The 24,449-nt window shown below is 41.7% G+C and overlaps 1 protein-coding gene across 3 annotated transcripts in view; it reads right to left on the reverse strand.

Moving 5' to 3' along the window:
* Positions 1-24,449, reverse strand: part of LOC136863938 (serine/threonine-protein phosphatase 2A 56 kDa regulatory subunit delta isoform) — a 766,800-nt gene that overhangs the window by 588,678 nt on the left and 153,673 nt on the right. The gene's annotated exons all lie outside the window — the stretch shown is intronic.

Raw genomic sequence — 24,449 nt, forward strand, 5'->3', positions numbered from 1 at the left:
CATATTTTGCATAATGCAATTCAGACTGGTGCAGATGTCCTCTCTCATGATATTGCGAGCATTATCATAAAGGTTTTTAATTATTTCTCCATATATACTGCTCGTGTAGCATCGCTAAAAGAATTTTGAGAATTTGTTGGTGTGACACATAAGGACCTACTCAGACATGTAAGAACCAGGTGGCTCACCATGTTTCCTGCTATAGAGACGTTCATCCACATGTTTAAGGCTCTTAAGTCTTACTTTCCTTACACTTGATACGTGTCCTTCCCTTCAAGAAATTATTTTCTGATTCTGTTGGTGAAATGTGTCTGCTCTTCTGGAATGCACAAATGAATCCTTTCCAGAGGCCAGTTAGCAGTATTGGAAGGGAAGACATAGCAATGAATGAGGTAAGATTGGAGGTAGAAAATATACTGCAAATTTTAGGAGAGAGAAAACAGTGTGTTTTCATTACGTCTAAAGTTAAAGAATTGACGTCTGACCTTACACAATATCAGCAGTCTACATTTCTAGGGGAAGTCGCTCTTTTCTTTCAAACTATTATTAATTACTTGATGAAATGGAGTAAGTCCTTGTCTGATATTTAACATTTTGACTGGATTTTGCTAAAGATTGTACCTTCATGGGAAAATGTTGAAAAGACATTCAAGTGGATGCATGAAAACACAAGCTGTAAATTGAATGAGTCCCTTCTTTTTGACCAAGTACTGAAATTAAAGTGTGTTTTGGGGGAGGTCAAAGATGAAAGTTTTGAGAATTTGATGTCACATAAGAAACGGGTGTTCATCATTCATAATTGTGTTTCTAGTGAGCAGTATTCAGAGTTGCTGAAAATTGTGGAATTTTATTTCTCCGTTCCCGGTCATAACGCCAATGTAGAGAGAGAGTCTTTTCCCTCATGAATTCTCAATGGACAGAAGAAAGGAATAGGTTAACAGTAAAATCAGTTAATGCAATGTTGCAAATACAGTACAATATGAAAAAATGTAAGTTGCAGTGAATTTCATAAAGTGATTGAGAACCAGATGAAGTTCCTTTCATCTGTTCCAGGTTCTGAAAAATACGATTGGTATAAGAAAAGCTTAAATGATGACAATGGAACTTCGTGTACTGAATAATTTAATGCATGTCCTCATTTTTGGTAATAAATGCTTTCTTAATGAAGCAGTCCTTCCTGAACTCTGGATCATTAATTAAATGCACATTTCCCTTAGCTTAGGGGCACGAGGACTCCTTGTTCCTCATATTTCCATTTCCTTCGATCGATAACGCTGACCGTAAGTTTTGTCCTGGTTTTGGATTTCGAGATTATGGCAACCCTGAGCTGGACTTACCAGAGCTGGTCGAACTGGAGCATGCGGAATTGCCATGCCAGTGCGAGGAACATTCAATGTCATATCGGCATACGCAAGACCGAAAAGCCTAAACACACAAAACATAGAAGCAATACTAAGGCTAAATCGAAACACGATACTAGGAGGAGACCTAAATTCGAAACATACCGAGCTCGATAGCTGCAGTCACTTATGTGCGGCCAGTATCCAGTATTCGGGAGATAGTGGCGTTCGAACGCCACTGTCGGCAGCCATGAAGATGGTTTTCCGTGGTTTCCCATTTTCACACCAGGCAAATGTTGGGGCTGTACCTTAATTAAGGCCATGGCCGCTTCCTTCCCAGTCCTAGCCCTTTCCTGTCCCATCGTCGCCATAAGACATATCTGTGTCGGTGCGACGTAAAGCCAATAGCAAAAACAAAAACAAAATTAGAAACACGCCAAATGGGGCTGCCTGAGACCTAACTTAGCAGGCACAACGCTGTACAACCACATGTTTCCCAGGATTATGTGGTAACACCCCCAGCAAGCCCACGTTCCTAGCACCAAACGGACAAGTCTCCGACATATTAGACATAGCCCTACTGCGACATATTCCTCAAGGACATAGTAAACAGTAATAAACGACCTTGGGTCGAGGCACCAATCAGTGATATTTACACTAAATGCAAACCCACAGGAGTATGAGAATAACCCCATGCGCCGGCTCAACTATAAAGTAGAAAATGGGGTAAATTCGAAAGAAAACTAGACTCACTTCTACAGGGGACTGAGGACATACAAATAGAAAGCCCGGCCCAAATTGACGAATCAATCAAAACACTGTTAGATGCGATCCAGGCAGCCACAACAGCGAGCATCCCGGTACTCAAGCGTAAACATCACACCAACATCGAGATACCGGCCTACATTAAAGACCTAATTCACAAGCGCAACCAACACAGACACATCTGGGCACGATTCCACCGCGATGAAGACCGGGAAATTAACAACCACCTTAGCGCCGAAATCGAAACCCAACTACTGGAACACAGGTCGCGGGTTACTTCTATGCAGGTAATGTCAGTGTTTCGCTGTCGGTAACGAAAAGAAAAGTAAAATCACGAATTATGGACTAGGATAATACTCTTTTTATTGCTATTGGCTTTACGTCGCACCGACACAGATAGGTCTTATGGCGACGATGGGACAGGAAAGGGCTAGGACTTGGAAGGAAGCGGCCGTGGCCTTAATTAAGGTACAGCCCCAGCATTTGCTTGGTGTGAAAAATGGGAAACCACGGAAAACCATCTTCAGGGCTGCCGACAGTGGGGTTCGAATCCACTATCTCCCGAATACTGGATACTGGCCACACTTACGCCACTGCAGCTATCGAGCTCGGTAATAATAATAATCCTTATATACGTTGTTCTTCGTAACATATTCGTATGCATTACATATCAGCCGTTCACTATGCTTACTGAAAGTTTTAAGGTCGATTCACACATCTTCGGGACGTGACGGCGCTCTCCGTGTCCGTACCCGTCCTTTCCGACATGAATATTTTACGTCTGTTCTCACACTTCAGTTCCGTGCAGTTATATGTCGGCAATCAAGTGTTCCATGATGAGTTTTTTTTAAGTTGTGATGAACTGTTAATGATAGCTATAATCTTGGATGAAGAGGAGAAAGAGAGGAAGAATCAGTGGGTTCATCCTATATGGAAACGCAGGGTTAAGGAAGGAGAGTTTGCTACTCTATATAAGTGCTTGAAGGATGACGAAGTAAAATTTGACGGATACACTACATTTGCTCTTAATTACTTGAAAAATTACATAATAATTACTTAAAAAATTAAATAAAATGAAATTGTTGATTAATTTTTAATACCCCTGACTTTGTAGGTTGAGGGCAGAAAGTGCCTTGCCGCGCCAAAGTCGGTGCCTATGTACAGACAGACTGATTTTCTTAATCTTAAAAGCAAAAGTGTTAGTTACCTACCTTCGGCTTACATTTTCTCGCCAATTGCGTCCCATACACGCTTCTTCAAACCACTATCCATATATTTCGAATCAGCTATATTATATAGAGAAGAGTGTGCCTTCACTAATGCAATCAGCAGTTCGTCCTTCATTTTGGGAGGTAAAGAACAGTTCAAACGTACACAGATAACCTCAGTACTCGAAGAAAGCAGAGAAGCAGGAAGGCGGGAAGAGAGAAATCACGTCCGTGAAAACAAGAAAATATCGTTGGCGAGCGAATACGTATTGCCGACACGGATCACGGAGAAGCACTGAAGGTCACGGCGAATGACGTTAACGGAAGTGTTGGAACTCATCCCTTCGTTTACATGGCGACGATATTTTATTTTCATGAAAGATGCCGTCACATCCCGGAGATGTGTGAATCGACCTTATAGTCTCCTTTCTTTTCTTCACACATCTACTACTACTACTACTACTACTACTACTACTACTTGGTTGGGTATCACTCGTGGGCACGGAATCAGTACTATTCGGTCGAGTGTCACTGCTACTGGTGCTCGGTTGAGGATCATTTGTGTGCACTGGCAGATTTAATTCAGATTCTTCTGGTGCGTTAATTTCCAGGTTTGATACCCACGGCCTCCACATTATTACATGAAGCGAAGTGAAAAGAATGCACTTCACAAATATTAAGTAAATATTACAAGACTTTGAAACAGCGAACGAAGCACGTGCGAACTGTCTGAGCTGAAAAGAGACTGACTTTTATTTAATAAGAGGTGTATTGGCAACAGAGCTGTAAGGATTTCTGTTGGGGAATGAGAACTTCCGGTTTAAAGCCCACTGCCGTCATAAATCACCCCCTACTGGGCAAGCAAATGGTTGAGATCAAACGTTTGCTGAACTGTTTGAATGCCGATGGGTATACGTTGTCCGTCTCAGCTATAACCTTGGACTGTAATACAGAATCTTAGAAGAGGAGGTACAAGGGAAATAAATAGTGTTTTAGAAAACCAGGCGAGCTAATTTTAGATCCCAGGAAATCACTACCTGCTGGAAAGAATATTTCGAAAATCGAAGAGAAAGGAAATCTTCCTGTTGAAGTCCCGAACAACAGAGTTCATGACTGCGAGAGCAGCGAAATTACGCTCCAGGAAGTGGAGAGGACGATAAATAGACTACCCTGGCATAAACCAGCAGGAATAGGTGAAATTAAAACGGAAATGGCGAAACGCAGACGGAAGGTACTGATGAAACGGCTTCATAGGATTAGCATGGAATGTAAGGGGTTCCTGCCTTTGCTAGCAAGATATAGTGCTTACAATGCGCTGTCTTGTGGTGTGGGCTACCACAAATATGCTACTTTCACGGACCTGTATCAGTCTCATCCTTGGCACTGACAATATAACGTAACGGATGCCACTTACACAATTCCAGAGCTAATCCATGTAATTAACAGTATGAAAGTGTATCGCATACGGTCAGTTGGTGTGTGCATTTCAGTGGACTTAGCAACTTCTGGGTCGGTGAGGAAAATAACGGGAAACTATTTCACTCCTCAGTTCCCTAGTTCGCCTCGGCCACGTATGACAGCTGATCGTGGAACTGTTGGGGATCCAGCCAGCCCTTGGGCTGAGGAGTCGATAAGCAACAAAGGGTTTCACACGGTGTGAAGATATGAATCCACGGGAAACTATCTTCAGAGTTGCCGATGGGACGGGGTTCGAACAAACCATATCCCGAATGCAAGCTAACAGGTACAAGGCTCGTAACCCACAGCCACCTAGCTCGGTGTGCTTCGATGAAAGCAGTAATTGCACGCAAGGAAACAGGGCGGATTGCAATAATAATAGTAATACTACTACTACTACTACTACTACTACTAATAATAATAATAATAATAATAATAATAATAATAATACCGGGCGAGTTGGCCGTGCACGTAGAGGCGTGCGGCTGTGAGCTTGCATCCGGGAGATAGTAGGTTCGAATCCCACTATCGGCAGCCCTGAAGATGGTTTTCCGTGGTTTCCCATTTTCACACCAGGCAAATGCTGGGGCTGTACCTTAACCAAGGCCACGGCCGCTTCCTTCCAACTCCTAGGCCTTTCCCATCCCATCGTCGCCATAAGACCTATCTGTGTCGGTGCGACGTAAAGCCCCTAGCAAAAAAAAAAAAAAAAAAAAAAAATTGTACCGGGAGGTACACCTCTACGCCGCGTGTTCAAAATGAGCGCCTAAAAGAACTATCTACCAAAGGTGAAACCAATAATACAACAAGTTAGAACTTTACTCTGAAGATGTCACCACTAAAATCTGATATAATTTTGTCTTTGTGAAGTTTCCTATACTGTGTAAATTTCTACTTGTTTTGTTTGCCATTCATCAAGAAGTTTGGACTTTCTTCAACAGATGTCACTGCTAAAAACTATGATCATGCACCCTGGTGCGAAGTGAGAGAACTTTTGATTTAAAGAAGTTTTGTATTCATAAGTTTTTTTTACTAAACGATGTTCATTTATTTTTTGGGTTGGCAATATTGATCTTTTCTTTCCGCCAGTTTTGAATCTAGCCAATCCCAAATTTCTGTAATTAATTTTCAACTTATCACTGCCTTCTTCCTCGATTTTGTGTGTAACTTTTAAATCCACCAATAAATTGAGAAGGTGAGGCTGGTTTATTCGTGAAAGGTCTCGAACCTTCCCCGAGGGTTTATAAACTGCGGATTTTCATGTCTCTTGGCCAATTGATCGTCATCTAACCTAGTGTGCGTGTCAAGCAGGAGGCGGGAGGCGGCTCTTTCATCTGGCAGCAGTTCTTCAGCAAGGTAATGGCCACATGACATCTTACTTTCTTGCTAGCTCCGCAGTTTAATAAGAGGGAAAGGTCCGACTCATTAACTATGTAACCTACTTTTCTAAAAAAATGTAACTTTCTGCTGGCTAATGTAAAAACTTCATAAAATCTTTAACTGTAAATCGGGGATCCTTAGTGATATACAGTCTCGAGCACCCCTTCATCTTGGTTTGAGGTGCCACATTTGTTTCTGCAATGTATTAACGTTATCTCCATCCGCGCTACCTCAGTAGTTTGGGATTAGCTCCTGTTTCGTCGGCCGAGTGCCCTATAGGTCTTAAAATTTCTTGGAGCTCAATCTTTGACCCCATTCATGTTGTACTAGGGCCATTTATTTAACTTGTTCTTTTTCACTAGGGCCCTGTAGGTTGGGTACTAGATACCTCTGTGTACTACAATTTCTAATTGTAAATAGTGCCTTGTAAGGACAGTGATTATGGTGTTTTCATGTTATGTTGCCTTGAGTAGGCATGGAAAACTGAGAGCACTTTAGCTCTTTTTTCAAGTGTATAAAAGTGCCTCTGGGAGGCTTGATATGGTAATTGCTGGAGCAAGTGCTCCACGGATTAGGGGATTTCTGCCCTTTGAATAAATGTGTGCTCGTTTGTAAATTTGAGCTGGGAGCTCAAACATTGTAAAACTAGGGACTTGAAGACCAAGGGTGTTAAAGTTCTGAAATCTTGGGTTTTCTAAATCTTGCTTTCAAAGTTCTATTTTGTACCTGAAATGTCATTGTTATCTCACTAAGTGAGAATTTGTTAACTTGTTATTTTTCAAAATATATAACCTTCAGTTTACGTTATAAATTTACTTCTTGACACTGTAGTTAGACCCATTCACCCCGGCACCTTCTTTCACCTCTGCGTTCCACGACAAATCCCGGAACAATAATAATAATATTAATAATAATAATAATAATGACGACGTGTGGCCTTCCGGAGAAGCTTGCTGCAGTCTTCCGAGTTGAAAAGTGGTAAGCCACCCGCGCTTCTGTGATGTGACGCTACCTAGGTGAATTCAAATGTTGAAGACGGCACTAACATCTAGCCCCGAGCCAGAGAAATTAACCAATGAAAATTATAATCGTCGACCCAGCCGGGAATCTAACCCGGGATTCCTCGGGCCAAAGGCCACCATGCTGACCATTTAGCCATGGAGTCGGACACTGCTACAACTATGAAAGTATTTCATTACCGAAAAATACCAGGCAAGTGGTTCACAGGCATTTACGAAACGAGGTTGCAATCAGTGGTGGAGAGAAAGTTACATCGAACGAACAAGTGGCTGTCGGGTGAATATTCTATAGTTTAGTACGTCGAAGTTTGAGAGACAGTTAACTCTCTTGTCTGGGACTTTGCTCGTATCTAGGACTCTGCTATAAAAATGAAGATGGCTACGCATCGTGATGAATCTGAATCTGCAAGATGCTATACGCAAAATAAGTTGTTTTCAACACTTTGGTCTCATGGTGAATTGCGATGGATAAAACGTGGAAGCTGAATGTACGAGTATACATTGATCACTTTTCCATTACAAAATGTTTAATCTGAGCTCCTCTAACGCTTTGAGTTTCCATGACAGCTAATCCGTCCTTGAGGTTTCTATACCTTATCCTAATTACTTCACTTTGTTTTCAGAGAGCATTCATCCCAGCCACTTCATTAAATTAATACGTGTATACAATAGATTTAATAAAAATCATGCTTCCTGTCCAGCTATCACAAAGTTTTTGAAGACTTCGCAAGCTAGCAAGTCTTCGTTGCAACGAACTATTACTTGCACGCAAACAGTATGTCACGAAGCTTCTTTGGCAGCCGTAATCGACACGGTGTCATGTCTTCATGTTGCCACGCCGTTATTTGTCGATCCGAGGTCCCATTAGTCGATTTTTTTTTTCAATGTAAGTCGGCAAGGCACTAGAAGTGGTGCCGGGCTGAGTAGCTCAGGCTGTTGAGGCGGTGGCCTTCTGATCCCAACTTGGCAGGTTCGGTCCTGGCAAAGTCCGGTGGTATCTGAAGCGGTCAAATACGTCAGCCTCGTGTCGGTAGATTTACTAGCAGGTAAAAGAACTCTTGTGGGACACGATTCCGGCACCTCGGCGTCTCCGAAAACCATCAAAAGTAGTGTGACGTAAAATATTATTATTATTATTATTATTATTATTATTATTAGCCGGCCCCGTGGTGTAGGGGTAGCGTGCCTGCCTCTTACCCGGAGGCCCCGGGTTCGATTCCCGGCCAGGTCAGGGATTTTTACCTGGACCTGAGGGCTGGTTCGAGGTCCACTCAGCCTACGTGATTAGAATTGAGGAGCTATCTGACGGTGAGATAGCGGCCCCGGTCTAGAAAGCCAAGAATAACGGCCGAGAGGATTCGTCGTGCTGACCACACGGCACCTCGTAATCTGCAGGCCTTCTGGCTGAGCAGCGGTCGCTTGGTAGGCCAAGGCCCTTCAAGGGCTGTAGTGCCATGGGGTTTGGTTTGGTTTATTATTATTATTATTATTATTATTATTATTATTATATGGTGGTATACATTTCCTAACCACTAGAGTACGTGAAAAATCTTGGGTTCTATTCCAAAGCTCTCCGCGGCGCTCATACGGGGTAAGGGTATATGACGTTCATGGTGATTCGTCCGTCGAATGGTTATATTTGGCTTAATAATAACTTACCACTAAGTACTGACACTAAAGTGAGGTAAATGCTTGCCAGTTTCTACACTAATACTGTCTTCGAATAAATAAAGAAACTGCTTACTAAACAGGCAACAATAAATTTCATAATCATAAAATTACTGATCCTCCGCCGCATGCATGCCGCCGCCTATAGCGATATATTGGAAAACATTTACTTTCGCCACAACGCGCATCCTCATAATTGGTATTAGAGAAATAAGAAGTACTGTGTGGTAGAAATTATTGGTAAGATACACTGACTGATAGATCAAATGCAACACCAAGAAGGAGTGGTCAGAACTTTATGCCAATTGCAGGGTAGACTGACGTCACTGAGGTATGCTCATGATGTGAAATGCGCCGCTGTGCTGCGCACGTAGCGAACGATAAATGGGACACGGCGTTGGCGAATGGCCCACTTCGTACCGTGATTTCTCAGCCGACAGTCATTGTAGAACGTGTTGTCGTGTGCCACAGGACACGTGTATAGCTAAGAATGCCAGGCCGCCGTCAACGGAGGCATTTCCAGCAGACAGACGACTTTACGAGGGGTATGGTGATCGGGCTGAGAAGGGCAGGTTGGTCGCTTCGTCAAATCGCAGCCGATACCCATAGGGATGTGTCCACGGTGCAGCGCCTGTGGCGAAGATGGTTGCCGCAGGGACATGTGGCACGTGCGAGGGGTCCAGGCGCAGCCCGAGTGACGTCAGCACGCGAGGATCGGCGCATCCGCCGCCAAGCGGTGGCAGCCCCGCACGCCACGTCAACCGCCATTCTTCAGCATGTGCAAGACACCCTGGCTGTTCCAATATCGACCAGAACAATTTCCCGTCGATTGGTTGAAGGAGGCCTGTACTCCCGGCGTCCGCTCAGAAGACTACCATTGACTCCACAGCATAGACGTGCACGCCTGGACGCCTGGCATGGTGCCGGGCTAGAGCGACTTGGATGAGGGAATGGCGGAACGTCGTGTTCTCCGATGAGTCACGCTTCTGTTCTGTCAGTGATAGTCACCGCAGACGAGTGTGGCGTCGGCGATGAGAAAGGTCAAATCCGGCAGTAACTGTGGAGCGCCCTACCGCTAGACAACGCGGCATCATGGTTAGGGGCGCTATTGCGTATGATTCCACGTCACCTCTAGTGCGTATTCAAGGCACGTTAAATGCCCACTGCTACGTGCAGCATGTGCTGCGGCCGGTGGCACTCCCGTACCTTCAGGGGCTGCCCAATGCTCTGTTTCAGCAGGATAATGCCCGCCCACACACTGCTCACATCTCCCAACAGGCTCTACGAGGTGTACAGATGCTTCCGTGGCCAGCGTACTCTCCGGATCTCTCACCAATCGAACACGTGTGGGATCTCATTGGACGCCGTTTGCAAACTCTGCCCCAACCTCGTACGGACGATCAACTGTGGCAAATGGTTGACAGAGAATGGAGAACCATCCCTCAGGACACCATCCGCACTCTTATTGACTCTGTACCTCGACGTGTTTCTGCGTGCATCGCCGCTCGCGGTGGTCCTACATCCTACTGAGTCGATGCCGTGCGCATTGTGTAACCTGCATATCGGTTTGAAATAAACATCAATTATTCGTCCGTGCCGTCTCTGTTTTTTCCCCAACTTTCATCCCTTTCGAACCACTCCTTCTTGGTGTTGCATTTGCTCTGTCCGTCAGTGTACATCATAACTTGAATCTTTCCTTTTACGTCCATGTAACGTATTCAGTCTTATTTTTATTTTCTACAACAATGTTTTCCTGTTTAATTACATATTTAATTAATTTTAAAATTTCTCCATTTGCGTAGATCAATCACCACAGATCTGCATTTAGGTCAGCCGCCCTGGTGGCAGATTCCCTATCTGTTTTCCTAGCCTTATCTTAAATGATTGAGAAGAATTTGGAAATTCATTCAACATCTCCCTTGGTAAATTATTCCAATCCCTAATTCCCCTTCCTACAAGCTAATATCAGCCTTCAATTTGTCCTCGTGAATTCCAACTTATCTACATATTGTGACCTTTCCTACTTTTAAAAACGCCACTCAAACTTATTCGTCTACTCATTTCATTCCACGCCATCTCACCACTATTCCACATACCACTTAGTCGAGCAGCTCATCTCCTTTCTCCCAAGTCTTCCCAGCCCAAACATTTTTGTAACGGTACTTTTTTTGTCGGAAATCACCCAGAACAAATCGAATTTCCTTTATTTCGATTTTTCCAGTTCTGGAATCAAGTAATCCTGGTGAGGGTCCCAAACATTGGAACCATACTCTAGTCGAGGTCTTACCAGAGACGCATATGCCCTCTCCTTTACACCCTTTCTACAAACCCTGAATATCCTCATAACCATGTGCGGAGATCTGTGCTCTTTATTTAAAATCCCATTTGAGTGATTACCCCAAAGAAAATTTCGCTTATTAACACTCATAACGAACTTTCACCCCATCAATGCAGTAATTAAAACTGAGGAGACTTTTATTATTAGCGAAACTCACAACTTGACTTGTAACCCCGCTTCTCAACATAACAATGTCTGCTTTCCATCTCAACACTGTCGAGATCTTTTTGCAGTTGCTCACAACCTTGTAACTTACTTATTACTCTATACAGATAATCATCATCATCATCATCCGAAAAAAGCCTTATCCCTGATTCCATTTCTTTACTCATATCATTTGTACATAAGAAAACATAAAATACATACATTACCATTATAGAACGTTCTGCCTTTCAGCGTTCAGTCTGCAAGCCTCTGTGAATTTATTAAAGGTCGCCACAATCCTCTGTTTGCAACTAGTGTTGTGGCCTCATTTAGTTCTATACCTCTTATCTTTAAATCGTTCGTCGTCTTGGTCTACTTCTACTTTTCTTACCCTCCACAAGAGTCCATTACTCTCCCAGGTAACCAATCCTCCTCCAATCGCCTCAGATGACCCAACCACCAAAGGCGGATTATGCGTACAGATTCATCCATCGAGTTTATTCCTAACTTAGCATTTATCTCTTCGTTCCGAGTACCCTCCTACCATTGTTCCCACCTACTTGTACCAGTGAACATTCTCGCTACGTTTATGTCTGTTACTTCTAACTTATGAATAAGATATCGTAAGTCCACCCAGTTTTGGCTCCCATAAAGTAAAGTTTGTCAGAAAACATACCGATGTAAGGATAGTTTCACCGGGCGAGTTGGCCGTGCGCGTTGAGGCGCGCGGCTGTGAGCTTGCATCCGGGAGATAGTAGGTTCGAATCCCACTATCGGCAGCCCTGAAGATGGTTTTCCGTGGTTTCCCATTTTTACACCAGGCAAATGCTGGGGCTGTACCTTAATTAAGGCCACGGCCGCTTCCTTCCAATTCCTAGGCCTTTCCTATCCCATCGTCGCCATAAGACCTATCTGTGTCGGTGCGACGTAAAGCCCCTACCAAAAAAAAAAGGATAGTTTCGTCCGGGAGCCGAATTCCTTCTTACAGGATACTCTTGACTGCAACTGCGAGCTCATTGCATTACCTTTACTGCACCTTTATTCAATCTCTCTTACTATATTACCATCCTGGGAGAACACACATCCTAAATACTTGAAATTATCTACCTGCTCCAGCTTTGTATCACCAATCTGACATTCAATTCTGTTGAATTTCTCACCAACTGACATAAATTAAGTCTTCAAAAGGCTAATTTTCATACCATACTCATTGCACCTATTTTCAAGTTCCAAGGTATTAGACTGCAGGCTTTCGGCACAATCTGCCATTAAGACAAAGTCGTCAGCATAGGCCAGACTGCTTACTACATTTCCACCTAACTGAATCCCTCCGTGCCATTTTATACCTTTCAGCAGATTATCCATGTAAATTACGAACAGCAAAGGTGAAAGATTACAGCCTTGTCTAACCCGTTGAAGTACCCTGAAACAAGAACTCATTTTACCATCAATTCTCAATGAAGCCCAATTGTCAACATAAATGCCTTTGATTGATTTTAATAATCTACTTTAAATTCCATAGTCCCCCAGTATGGCGAACATCTTTTCCCTCGGTACCCTGTCATATGCTTTCTCAAGATCTACGAAACAAACACAGCTGCCTATTCCTCTCGTAGCATTTTTCAATTACTTGGCCCATACTGAAAATCAGATCCTGTCAGCCCCTCTGTGGTCTGAAACCACACTGGTTATCATCCAACTTCCTCTCAACCACTGATCGCACCCTCCCTTCCAAGATGCCAATGAATACTTTGCCTGGTATACTAATGAATGAGATACCTCGATAGTTGTTGCAATCCTTCCTGTTCCCTTGCTCATACATAGGTGCAATTACTGCTTTTGTCCAATATGAAGGTACCTTACCCACACTCCACGCTAATCTTACTACTCTATGAACCCATTTCATCCCTGCCTTCCCACTATTCTTCACCATTTTAGGTCTAATTTCAACTATTCCTGCTGCTTTATGACAATGGAGTTTATCTACCATCCTTTCCACTTCCTCGAGCGTAATTTCACCAACATCATTTTCCTCCTCCCTGTGAGCTTGGCTGTTCGCAACACCACCAGGATGATTTCCTTCTACGCTGAGATGATGTTCAAAATATTCCCTCCACCTCTCCAGTGATTCCCTGGGATCTATTATGAGTTCACCTGAATTATCCAAAACACTGTTCATTTCCTTTTCCCCCCCCTTCCTAAGATTCTTTATTACTGTCCAGAAAGGTTTCCCTGCTGCGTGACCTAGCCTTGCCAGGTTATTACCAAAATCTTCCCATGACTTCTTTTTGTTCAACAGCTATTTGTTTCGGTCTGTTTCTTTCATCAACGTACAATCCCTGTCTGCCTCGGCGTATGTTTGGAGCCATTTTTGATAAACCCTCTTTTTTACGTTTACAAGCTGCTCTCACTTCATCATCCCACCAAGATATTCGCTTTTCCCATCTTTACACACAGTTGTTCCTAGGCATTCCCTAGCTGGTTCTACTACAACATCCCTGTATGCCACCCATTCACTTTCTATATCCTGAACCTGCTTACTGTCTACAGTTCGAAACTTTTCACTAATCATATCCATGTACTTCCGTCTAATTTCCTCGTCCTGGAGATATTCTACCCTTATTCGTGTGCAGACAGATTGCACTTACTTTATCGTAGGCCTACAGATATTTAGTTTAGTACAGATCAGATTGTGGACTGTACCATCGAAAATTCCCCGGAAAACTGGTACATTCCTAACAGACTTCCCGAATTCGAAGTCGGTTAAAATTAGTTTATTATATATCTGGTACCCCTAGCCTCCCATGTGTAGCGGTGAATAGCCTTATGCTTGAATGTATTCGTAACTACTAAACCCACACTAGCACAGAAGTCCAGCAAACGCTTTCCTTTTCGATTAGCTTCCATATCTTCCCCACATTTACATCCTTCAGTTCTATTTCCAATTCTCGCATTGAAATCGTCCATTAGCACTATCCTAACCCTTCTGTTCACCCCGACTACGATGTCACCCAATGCTTCATAAAACTTGCGAACTTCATCCTCATCTGCACCCTCACATGGTGAATAAATGGAGACAATTCTAGTCCTAATTCCTCCAACTGACTAATCTACCCACATCATTCGCTCATTTACGTGCCTAACAGAAATTATGTTGCGTGCAATGGTATTCCTGATAAAGAGTCCTACCCCAGACTCTGCCCTTCCAACACCCGTCAAGTACACTTTATAATCTCCTATCCCTTCCTCGTTATCTCCTTTTACCCGAATATCACTTCATCCTAGCAATGCAGATGCATCCTCTTTGCTGACTCAACCAGTTCTACCTTCTTTTTTCCATAAGTCCCATTAATATTGATAGCTCCCCATCGAGTTCCATTTCGCTTGCCAAGTTGTTTCCAAGAGTCCCTCGTCTGTCAAATTGGAGTGGGACTCCGTTACTCCCATAGGTCCGAGGCTTGCTTAAAATGTTCTGAGCTCGGTAAATTCATGAAGCAGGATGCTACCCTACTCGCACATAGTCCGAATAGTCCAAGTAAGCAGTTAGACGTGGTCGCGGTGATCTCCGTGGGTATCTGGAGACATGCTGTCTGCAGTACGTCCCACAATTGTTAAAGGTGGGTAGCGGAGGTAGAAGACGCTAAACACGAAGACGATCAGTGGTCTCACAGTTATTCAATTGGATTGAGATCGTGGTTGCTGGGGGCCAGGAAGTCTTGAAGTTTTGATCGTGCTCTTCCAAACCACGTGCGGAGACTTGTAGCCGTGAAGCAAGGCGCATTATCATGCTGGCAGATCCCATCCTCCCGAGGAAGAACAATTGTGCATGGTGGACGTGATCGCCGATAACGGATTCACGACCAAATCGATCGCACGGATGATGGCAGCTAGAGAATACGTGTTTCCAATCGAATTTCCAGATAAATGTGCAAACTGCTGCATAATTTTAAAAGGCACTTTTATCCGGCTGTCATGATAGAGGCCCTAAATTACTAGAAATTATCTACCTAAATAATTGTTTACCATTACTTGATGATGACTGGTTTTCTTTACACTGAACGCTAATAATGTACTGTTTTAACAGCGTTTTAAGCTCATTTAGAAATGTACAGTATCTACAATATATTCTACTGTATTTTGCAATTCCTTAAGAAATGATTTTTCATAACTGTAAAGAAATAGCAACATTACATATATTCAACAATATTCAGTCATTCGGCTTCAAATTCTACATTTTCCATCTCAGAAATGGGCCGGCTTAGAACTTCCTCCCAGTGACACATCTCAAGTCCTTCTGGAATATACTGCGCAGTTTTTAATGTCATCTTTCTCTCGTGTATTACCACTACACCATTTAGGTACGCTTAAATATATGGAAGCGAGCAATGACCCTTTATCCTGAGAGGAAAAATTTTCACAAGTCCACGGATCGACTCCCTGCATATCATAGTGCTGGAGCGTTTGCTACAGCCAAAATGTAATAGTTGGATTTATAAATTTTGAAGCTCACTACTATCTCATTAATGGAATACTATTTTCTTTGTGATTCTCCCTATGATAGAAATGTGCCTTTGCAGAAAGCATTCGTACCATCCCCTAGAATCGACGCCAGCTCCAAAAGCCAAATTATCGTCGCTGTAAGACCTATCTGTGTCGGTGCGACGTAATCCCAATAGAAAAAAAAAGCCAAATTAACTATGAAACTGAACTTATTGCTTGAACGTGTGGTACATTCTAACAGATCGTACATACCGTGTGCTTGGTACAGTATATTTCCTTCAATTCGTGATTCTGAATACCCTACTACACACCAAAAACGAATGTCAGCGGATATTATTATTCAATTCTATCAAATAGAACCATTCCTATTACGAGGTACCGTACAGCAATATTGTGTCTAACAAACGGGCGCAGCTTTCTTTCTCTAGCACAGTTGTTGCTGATAGTTTGTGTCCTGGCATTTCGTCCAAGGGGTCCCGGGTTCGATTACCGGTCGGAACGGGATTTTAACCTTCACTGGTTAATTCCCTCGGGGGTTGGATGTGAGATCCGTCTTCATAATAAGAATTCGTAATCCTCACAGATGCGCAAGGTCGTCTATAGGACGTTAACTCCCAAGACCTCAACTAGGCCTCTCCGGAGCCCACAAGCATTAATTAAAACATATTCTTTTATGTACTGGGTATCAAAAGTCCTCATTTCGTTTGAACCTTTTATAACACCGTCTTCATGGCAGATGGAGACAACAGACTTGACAGCTGGATTACAATGGTCTGCGAGGATTCTGCTGTCTTGATGAAAATGAAAGGTCTATATGGAAAACGATGTGCTGATTTCGAACATCGTAATGGGTTGGCCCTAGCACGTACAGCCCTTAGTAATTAGATATTACATGAATTTTATCGGATACTGTACAATGACGAGGAATTGAACTAGAGATAGCCCACCTAGCTAGTAGAGAGTAACACCCACTTTTGCCTGACGGCACTGATGCGGCGTGGCATGGAATCCACAAAACACTACAGGCGTTGGAAGTCATACTGATTCATGACTGTTGCATAGTGTCCCATAATGCACGGAGGTCAGAAAATGCTCCAGGTCACGCACATGGCGCATGATAGCATCCTCGTGTCGGTGGAGCGTTCATCGAATAAACAGGACGCAATTTGAGAGGGGTGGACGGTCCAAGTCTTGCTGTAGTCGACTCTTCTGCTCGAGTGACCTTCCTTGCTTCGAGAGAACACCGGCGATGTTCCTTTGTGCCTTGTGACATGCGGTGAGCAGAGGTACCCTCCCGGGACACTGGTTTCTATACCCCATTGCGAGAAAGTGGTCCTGGACGGCGTGGCTAGCGGTAATCTACTGCACCGAGGCCTGTCGACCCGCTCTTAGCATCCGAGATAGCCGAGAACGACCCCTGTCAACAACACGCTGTACACCATTGCAGCTGACACTGGTGCAGTGGTTCTGCCTGAATTAACATAGTCACGGTACATTCTTGCCATGCTGACCCATGGAAATCCCACTGCGGGACTTAGCTGTTATCAAGGACAAGAGGGATATACTGGGTTCTTGATTAAATTAAAAAAAAAAAAACTGCTTGAACCAGAAGTCACATTTTACTGGCACAGGGATCGAGAAAAAGAATTTTCTATGTTCTTCCAGATGGAAGATCAGCTGGTTTATTGTTGAGACGTACCGGGAAGGAATGGCCCATAAATCTGACATTAACAATCTGGTCGTGATCAAATTTGCTGCGATCTCGCATCATGCCAACTGTTACTCGCACGGCCATTATGAGGTCTGATGACATCGCTGTCAAGTACTACGCCATCTATTACATTCGCCGGGCCGATCACCGTGCAATTTCATCAAAACGGCAACTAATTCAAGTGCTCGTCAGTGCAGCTATGTATACAGTTAGTCATTATTGTGATAACAGCGATGCAATTATAGCAAAACATGCATTGTTACACAAGTGATACTTCATGCACGTATGTATGTTTCTGAAGAACTAACCACCCCTCTTCTGCTTACATACCTCTAAATTGCTTTATCTTTGTCATCTCCCTGGCCTGGGGACTGGGTGTTTGTGTCGTCCTTCACGTTCTTTTCCTCACATTCAACACTTTACACTTCCGCAATTACAACTACACGCAGGTTCATAACATATGGTGCAAGTAGTGGCAAAAGGTTTTTAGAGGTCGACGCCACAAACTAATAGCTATATACAGTATATATACAGTGACAGTCAGAATTTTTCGGACAGAATAGTCTATACATGTAATAGCCCTGTTATTAAAGAAAGAACAGGTAATAAATTCGAAATTACTAAACTCTGAATTTAATGCACTTTGTAGGTACTGTAATTATCCAATTCCGATTTGTACATGAGTTTACAAAGTAATAATACCGTTTACTTATTTGAGATACGAAAATTTGCTGGTCAATATTTTTCGGACAAGAGATGTTTAGCTACTCGAGGCATGCTTTGCACTTGTTATGCGCTGTGCAGGTAGGTCCCAGTCAGTACCTTCCTCATGCACAAAGCAGACTCAACGATTCATGAGTGAAATGGAACGCAGAGAAAAGATCAGCACATTTGATCAAAGGCAATTAGTAATATTCCACCATGAAAGTAATATTCCACCATGAAAAAGGGAAAACATGTCGACAAATCGCAGATTTGTTGAACATGAGGAAGATTACTGTTAACGATATTATTTGCTGATACAAATTTCAAGACAGAATTGAAAATTTGCCACAGACAGGTCGCCCAAGGATCCTTACTAGGAGAGAAGAGAGGGCAGTAGTAAGAAAAGTGAAATGAAATCCACGTCTTACTACAACCACTATTGCTGCTGTAGATGACAGCGAGTTTGGAAAGAAGATCACTGCAAGTACAATCTGGAGGGTGTTATATAGATGTGATTATCACGGGCGAACTGCAAGAAGGAAGCCCTATATCAACAAAATAATTAGGATCAAACGACAAAGATTTGCTAAGGAGCATCTTGGAAAAGATATGAACTGGTGGAAGTAAGATGGCGACTACTGTGTGTGAGTCTGTGATATCCGTAGTAGATAATGGTGTAAGATGCAGTGAAAAATGTGGCAAATGCAGAAGAGTAGTTAAAAATGGGATTCTATGTCGTAAGTATGATGAGTGGTACCATTTTCGTTGTGCAAATATTGTAAATAGGACTGATATTGAAGAAAGTGAGTGGCTGTGTCCCGAGTGTAAACAAACCGATAGTGAGGCAGAACAACAAGAAAGAGAGACATATGAAACTATAATTAAGATTTTAGGAGTGCTACAAGAAGATTTATGCGCTCTGAAACATGAAAATGAAAGCATAAAGGACAGAATAAAGAAACTGGAAGATAAAGAAGACATTGGAGAAGAAAGATCGCCGTGGACGGAAGTGACGCGTAGCCATTTTAGGCCTAATGTTAAACATATGGGAGAAACTACGTACAACTTAAAACCGGGAAAAAACTCTTTGCAGTGCCAAAATAGATTTCAGTTACTTCAGCAAGTTCCAGAAGAAGACATACCAAGTTTTCCAAATAATTTTAAAACCAGTGGAGGTAACCTACAGAAGAAGAAAACCAACCGAAAGTCAAGATCGCCAAAGATTCATCTCTACGCAGACAGTCAAGGGCGGGGTATGGCAGAAGGCATCAAGGATGAGCTGCAGAATCCAGAAACTGAGGTTTTAGGACTAATAAAACCAGGTGCCAAAACTGAAGACGTCCTTTCAAGTTGTGATCCTGTGTTAGAGAAGGACAATTGTGTGGTAATTGTGAGTGGTACAAATGACATTGCTGCAAATGAAGGTGAGGAACTAATTATGACTCTCAGAGGTAAGATTTCCAAACTACCTGACTCAAAAGTAATTGTAGTTAATGTGCCACCTAGGTATGACCTTTTAGAGGACTCATGTGTGAACAAAACTGTACATGATGTAAATATAAAAATCAAGAGATTATGTAAGAGTTTTAGAAATGTCTATGTAGTAGATACTTTAGGTCTTGGCAGGCAAATGTTTACTAGGCATGGGTTACATCTGAATGGTAATGGAAAAGCAAATCTCTGTAGACAAATTGCTACAATTATCAACAGAGATTTGCAAACTAATCTGTACTTAAGAAAACCCATACCACTAAACTGGCACATACAGGGAAACTTGCCAGAAAACCCAGACCCTTAAATCAAGATCTATGTACAAGGATCTGGGTTCCAGGGACGTTCTCAACTCATGAGTCAAATGTTACCCAATTGCAACAGTCAAGTTTTAGGGAGGAAGGAGGTCTGAGATTGCTCTTGGTAAACTGTCAGAGTGTAGTAAATAAACAATTAAAATTCGGTACATTGATGGAATCTTATGAGACTGATGTGGTGATAGGAGTAGAATCATGGTTGAGAGAAGGGGTGGGTAATAGAGAAGTATTTCCAGAAGGGTACACAGTCTATCGTAGAGACCGAGGAGATAAAAAGGGAGGGGGGTGTTTATTCTGGTGAAGGAAACTTATTGTTCACATGAATGGTTTACCGATGAAAGGGATGAAATATTAGGGATAAAATTAGTTTGTCATAATATGAAGGAGGTGGGAATTATAGGAACATACACGCCTGGAAGAGAGGAAAGAGACATGGAAATATTTGAGAAAATAATAGATTATACTCATAAAAACAATAATAATGATATGGTAATAATTGGGAGAGATCTAAACTTGCCTGAAGTTGAATGGAATGGAGCTGCAAGTGAAGCCCATGAACAGAAACTGGCAAATAAGTTAATTTGGGAGGGAGGATTTACACAAGTAGTACAAGAACCGACTCGTCTCAATAACTTACTAGATGTATTCTTGGTTAAACCATGGGAAATTGTTGATAAAACTGAGGTAATTGAAGGAATGGGTGACCATAAGGCTGTAATAATGGATGTAGGACTGGTACCAAAAAGGCTTATTAAGAGGGTCACACAAGACAAGAAATTATACAGAAAAACTAAAGTTGATGAATTTGGGACTTACCTTAAATCACAATTCAGTTGTTGGATAAGTGAAGGGAGTAATGTGGATACACTTTGGGCTAAATTTAAAGGAATCATTTGGGAAGGAGAGAAGAGATTGTACCTGTTAAGAAGGGTAAAATGACCTCAGACCCTGTTTATTATACAAGGGAAATAAGAAAATTAAAAAGAAAATGTAGAATAGTAAACAGGAAAATCAAAGAGGGTAGGGAGAGTAGAGAAACTAGAAAACAGCTAATGAGGGAACTGAATAGAGTGAAAAAAGAAGCAAAAGAGAATTATATGAATGACATTCTTCAAGAAGGTAATGACCACAAAGGGAAATGGAAAAAGCTGTATTCATATATTAGGAATCAAAAAGGAAAAGGAATCCAAATTCCTACAATGGTGGGAGAAGGGGGTGAACACTATTTAACAGATACTGAGAAAGCAAACCTCTTCAGCAGGGAATTCAGAGATTCAGTAGAAGATTGTCAGGACTTGGAAACCATAACAGAAGATAGAGAGGGAGAGACACATATGGAAACAAGAAGCTTCTCATTCACAAATGAAGATATTTTCAGAGAAATCCAACTGCTTCAGCAAGGAAAAGCAGCAGGAAGTGATCAAATTACTGGGGAGGTATTAAAGACGATGGGGTGGTATATAGTGCCTTATTTAAAATTTCTCTTTGACTATGTCATAAATAATAGTGTAATACCAAAGGAATGGAAGGAATCTATAATAATACCAATTTATAAAGGAAAGGGTGATAAAAGGAAACCAGAGAACTACAGACCAATCAGCCTGACCAGTATAGTTTGTAAAATACTGGAGAGTTTAATAGCAAAGTACATCAGAGGGATATGTGATGATAAAAATTGGTTCATGAGGAGCCAGTATGGATTTAGAAAGAAATTTTCTTGTGAGGCACAACTGGTGGGATTTCAGAAGGACATATCAGATCAGTTGGATTCAGGAGGCCAGTTAGATTGCACAGCCATAGATTTTTCCAAAGCCTTTGATAGAGTGGAACATGGAATATTATTAAATAAATTGGAGGGAATAGGACTGGACGTAAGGGTTATACGTTGGATAAGAACATTTCTAAATTCAAGGGTTCAGAAAGTCAAAGTAGGAAATTATATATCACAGGAAGAGAATGTTTGGAAAGGAATTGCACAGGGTAGTATAATCGGTCCGTTACTTTTCTTAATATACGCAAATGATTTAGGGAACAATATAACATCGAAAATAAGATTGTATGCAGATGACAATTGTTTATAGGGAAATAAATAACATTGAGGATTGCTCAGAATTACAAAGGGACATTGAGAGTATCCAAGAATGGGTTGAAGAAAATAATATGAAGGTTAATGGAGACAAATCAACTGTTACAACATTTACAAACAGGAGCTTTAAAACTGAATTTGAATATACTTTGGATGAGGTAGTTATCCCTAAAGATGGCAAGTGCAAATACTTAGGTGTGAGATTTGAAAGTAATTTGCACTGGAAGGGTCATGTTGATGACATTGTTGGGAAAGCATACAGATCGTTACATGTCATAATGAGGCTACTTAAAGGATGCAACAAAGAATTAAAAGAAAAAAGTTACTTAAGTATGGTTCGTCCATTATTGGAATATGCAAACAGTGTTTGGGATCCTCACCAAGAATACCTAATAAAAGAACTAGATGGTGTGCAGGGGAAAGCAGCAAGGTTTGTAACAGGGGATTTCAAAAGAAAGAGTAGTGTATCAGAAATGTTAAAGGAACTTGGGTGGGAACCTTTAAGTAAGAGAAGGGAGAAAACTAGACTTATAGGATTATATAGAGCCTATACAGGAGAAGAAGCATGGAGAGATATCCGTGAGAGGCTTCAGTTGGAAAATAATTATATTGGTAGAACTGACCACAAGTACAAAATTAGAAGGAATTTTAGCAGAAGCGATTGGGGTAAATTTTCATTCATTGGGAAGGGCGTGAAAGAGTGGAACAGTTTACCAGGGGTAGTGTTTGATCCTTTTCCAAAATCTGTACAGATATTCAAGAGAATAAACAACAACAGAGAAAATAAATGAAATGTTAGAGGGCATTCGACCAGTGCAGGATATTGTAAATAAAAAATGTGTGTGACTAAATTAATTCCATAGCCTGGTCTATGGAGTTTGGACAGCCCAAGTAGGGGACTGCCTGTAGGGGTGAAGTACAGTGGGGACTTCGAGGGCCCTGGGACCGCTACGGTAGCTGTGAAGGCCCTTCAGGAACTCTGAAAAGTGGTAGCAAAAGGGGCTCTGGTTAAGACGCAGCAGGTCGTTATGCTACTTATGTTCCAAAATGGGTAAAATATAAATATGTAAATAAATTCAATGTTAATTTTAATCTTATACCAGTTGTATATTATTATTAGAAGTAATTTCACATACTGTATATGAGTTGACTATGTTTGTAAGATATTATAAGTAGAATTTTGTAAACAATATAAATTTATTAAGGATGATGTATGTGTTTAATAGAACAAATTTTTTTTTTTTTTTTTTTTGCTATGTGCTTTACGTCGCACCGACACAGAAAGGTCTTATGGCGACGATGGGATAGGAAAAGCCTAGGAGTTGGAAGGAAGCGGCCGTGGCCTTAATTAAGGTACAGCCCCAGCATTTGCCTGGTGTGAAAATGGGAAACCACGGAAAACCATTTTCAGGGCTGCCGATAGTGGGATTCGAACCTACTATCTCCCGGATGCAAGCTCACAGCCGCGCGCCTCTACGCGCACGGCCAACTCGCCCGGTACATATAGAACAAATTATTAGCGTAAATTGTATAATATTGTATTCTAGGAAAATTTTCTTTGTCTCTTGTTAATTTAAAATTTAGTGCTTGACAATAATGTATTTTAGTGTACCATTTGCCACCGAGGTAGACACCTCATTTGCAAATAAAGAGATTTTGATTTGATTTTAAGACTCTAATTTTCTGCGATGAATAGAAATTCAACGTTTCTGGCTCAGATGGGCGCATCATAATTTGGAGACAGTCCAATAAAGAGTTTGAATGGACTCCATCCTTCAAATTTTTGTTGTACTTGCGCATTTTTATCCGAATATTTATGAACAGGCAATTTTGTATTATTGTAATTATATTCATAAGTTCCAAATTTTTGTGTATCATGAAATGAAGTGCATGTTCATTTTTGGTATCTGTATGTGTAACTATTCATTCTGAACTAAGCAAAATTATACTATTTGTGTTTGTTATTAATCTTTTTATGAAATATAAAGGAACTCTGCCTATTTGAAAAATTATGACGGTCAATATATATATATATAACTTGACATCTACTTGACGTCTCGAACGTGCCTGCACGACCAAAAAATGAGGGAAAATCTGTCATCGGTGATTTTGGAGACGAGTGCCAGATCAAGGAATTTAAGTCGTACCTGAAATCCCTCAGCTGCATTTCATTATTCGCGGTCGTCGGCTGTATGATATCCTCTTATTAAATGTTACAGTGCTGTCTTTAGTCTTGCTTCGTGTTTTATGTAAGTCCTACATAGTTAAAAATAATACGAGTGGAAATATCAGGAACAATCCTAACAATTTCTTGTACAG

Source organism: Anabrus simplex, chromosome 2 (genome assembly GCF_040414725.1).
Source record: "Anabrus simplex isolate iqAnaSimp1 chromosome 2, ASM4041472v1, whole genome shotgun sequence".
Taxonomy (NCBI): domain Eukaryota; kingdom Metazoa; phylum Arthropoda; class Insecta; order Orthoptera; family Tettigoniidae; genus Anabrus; species Anabrus simplex.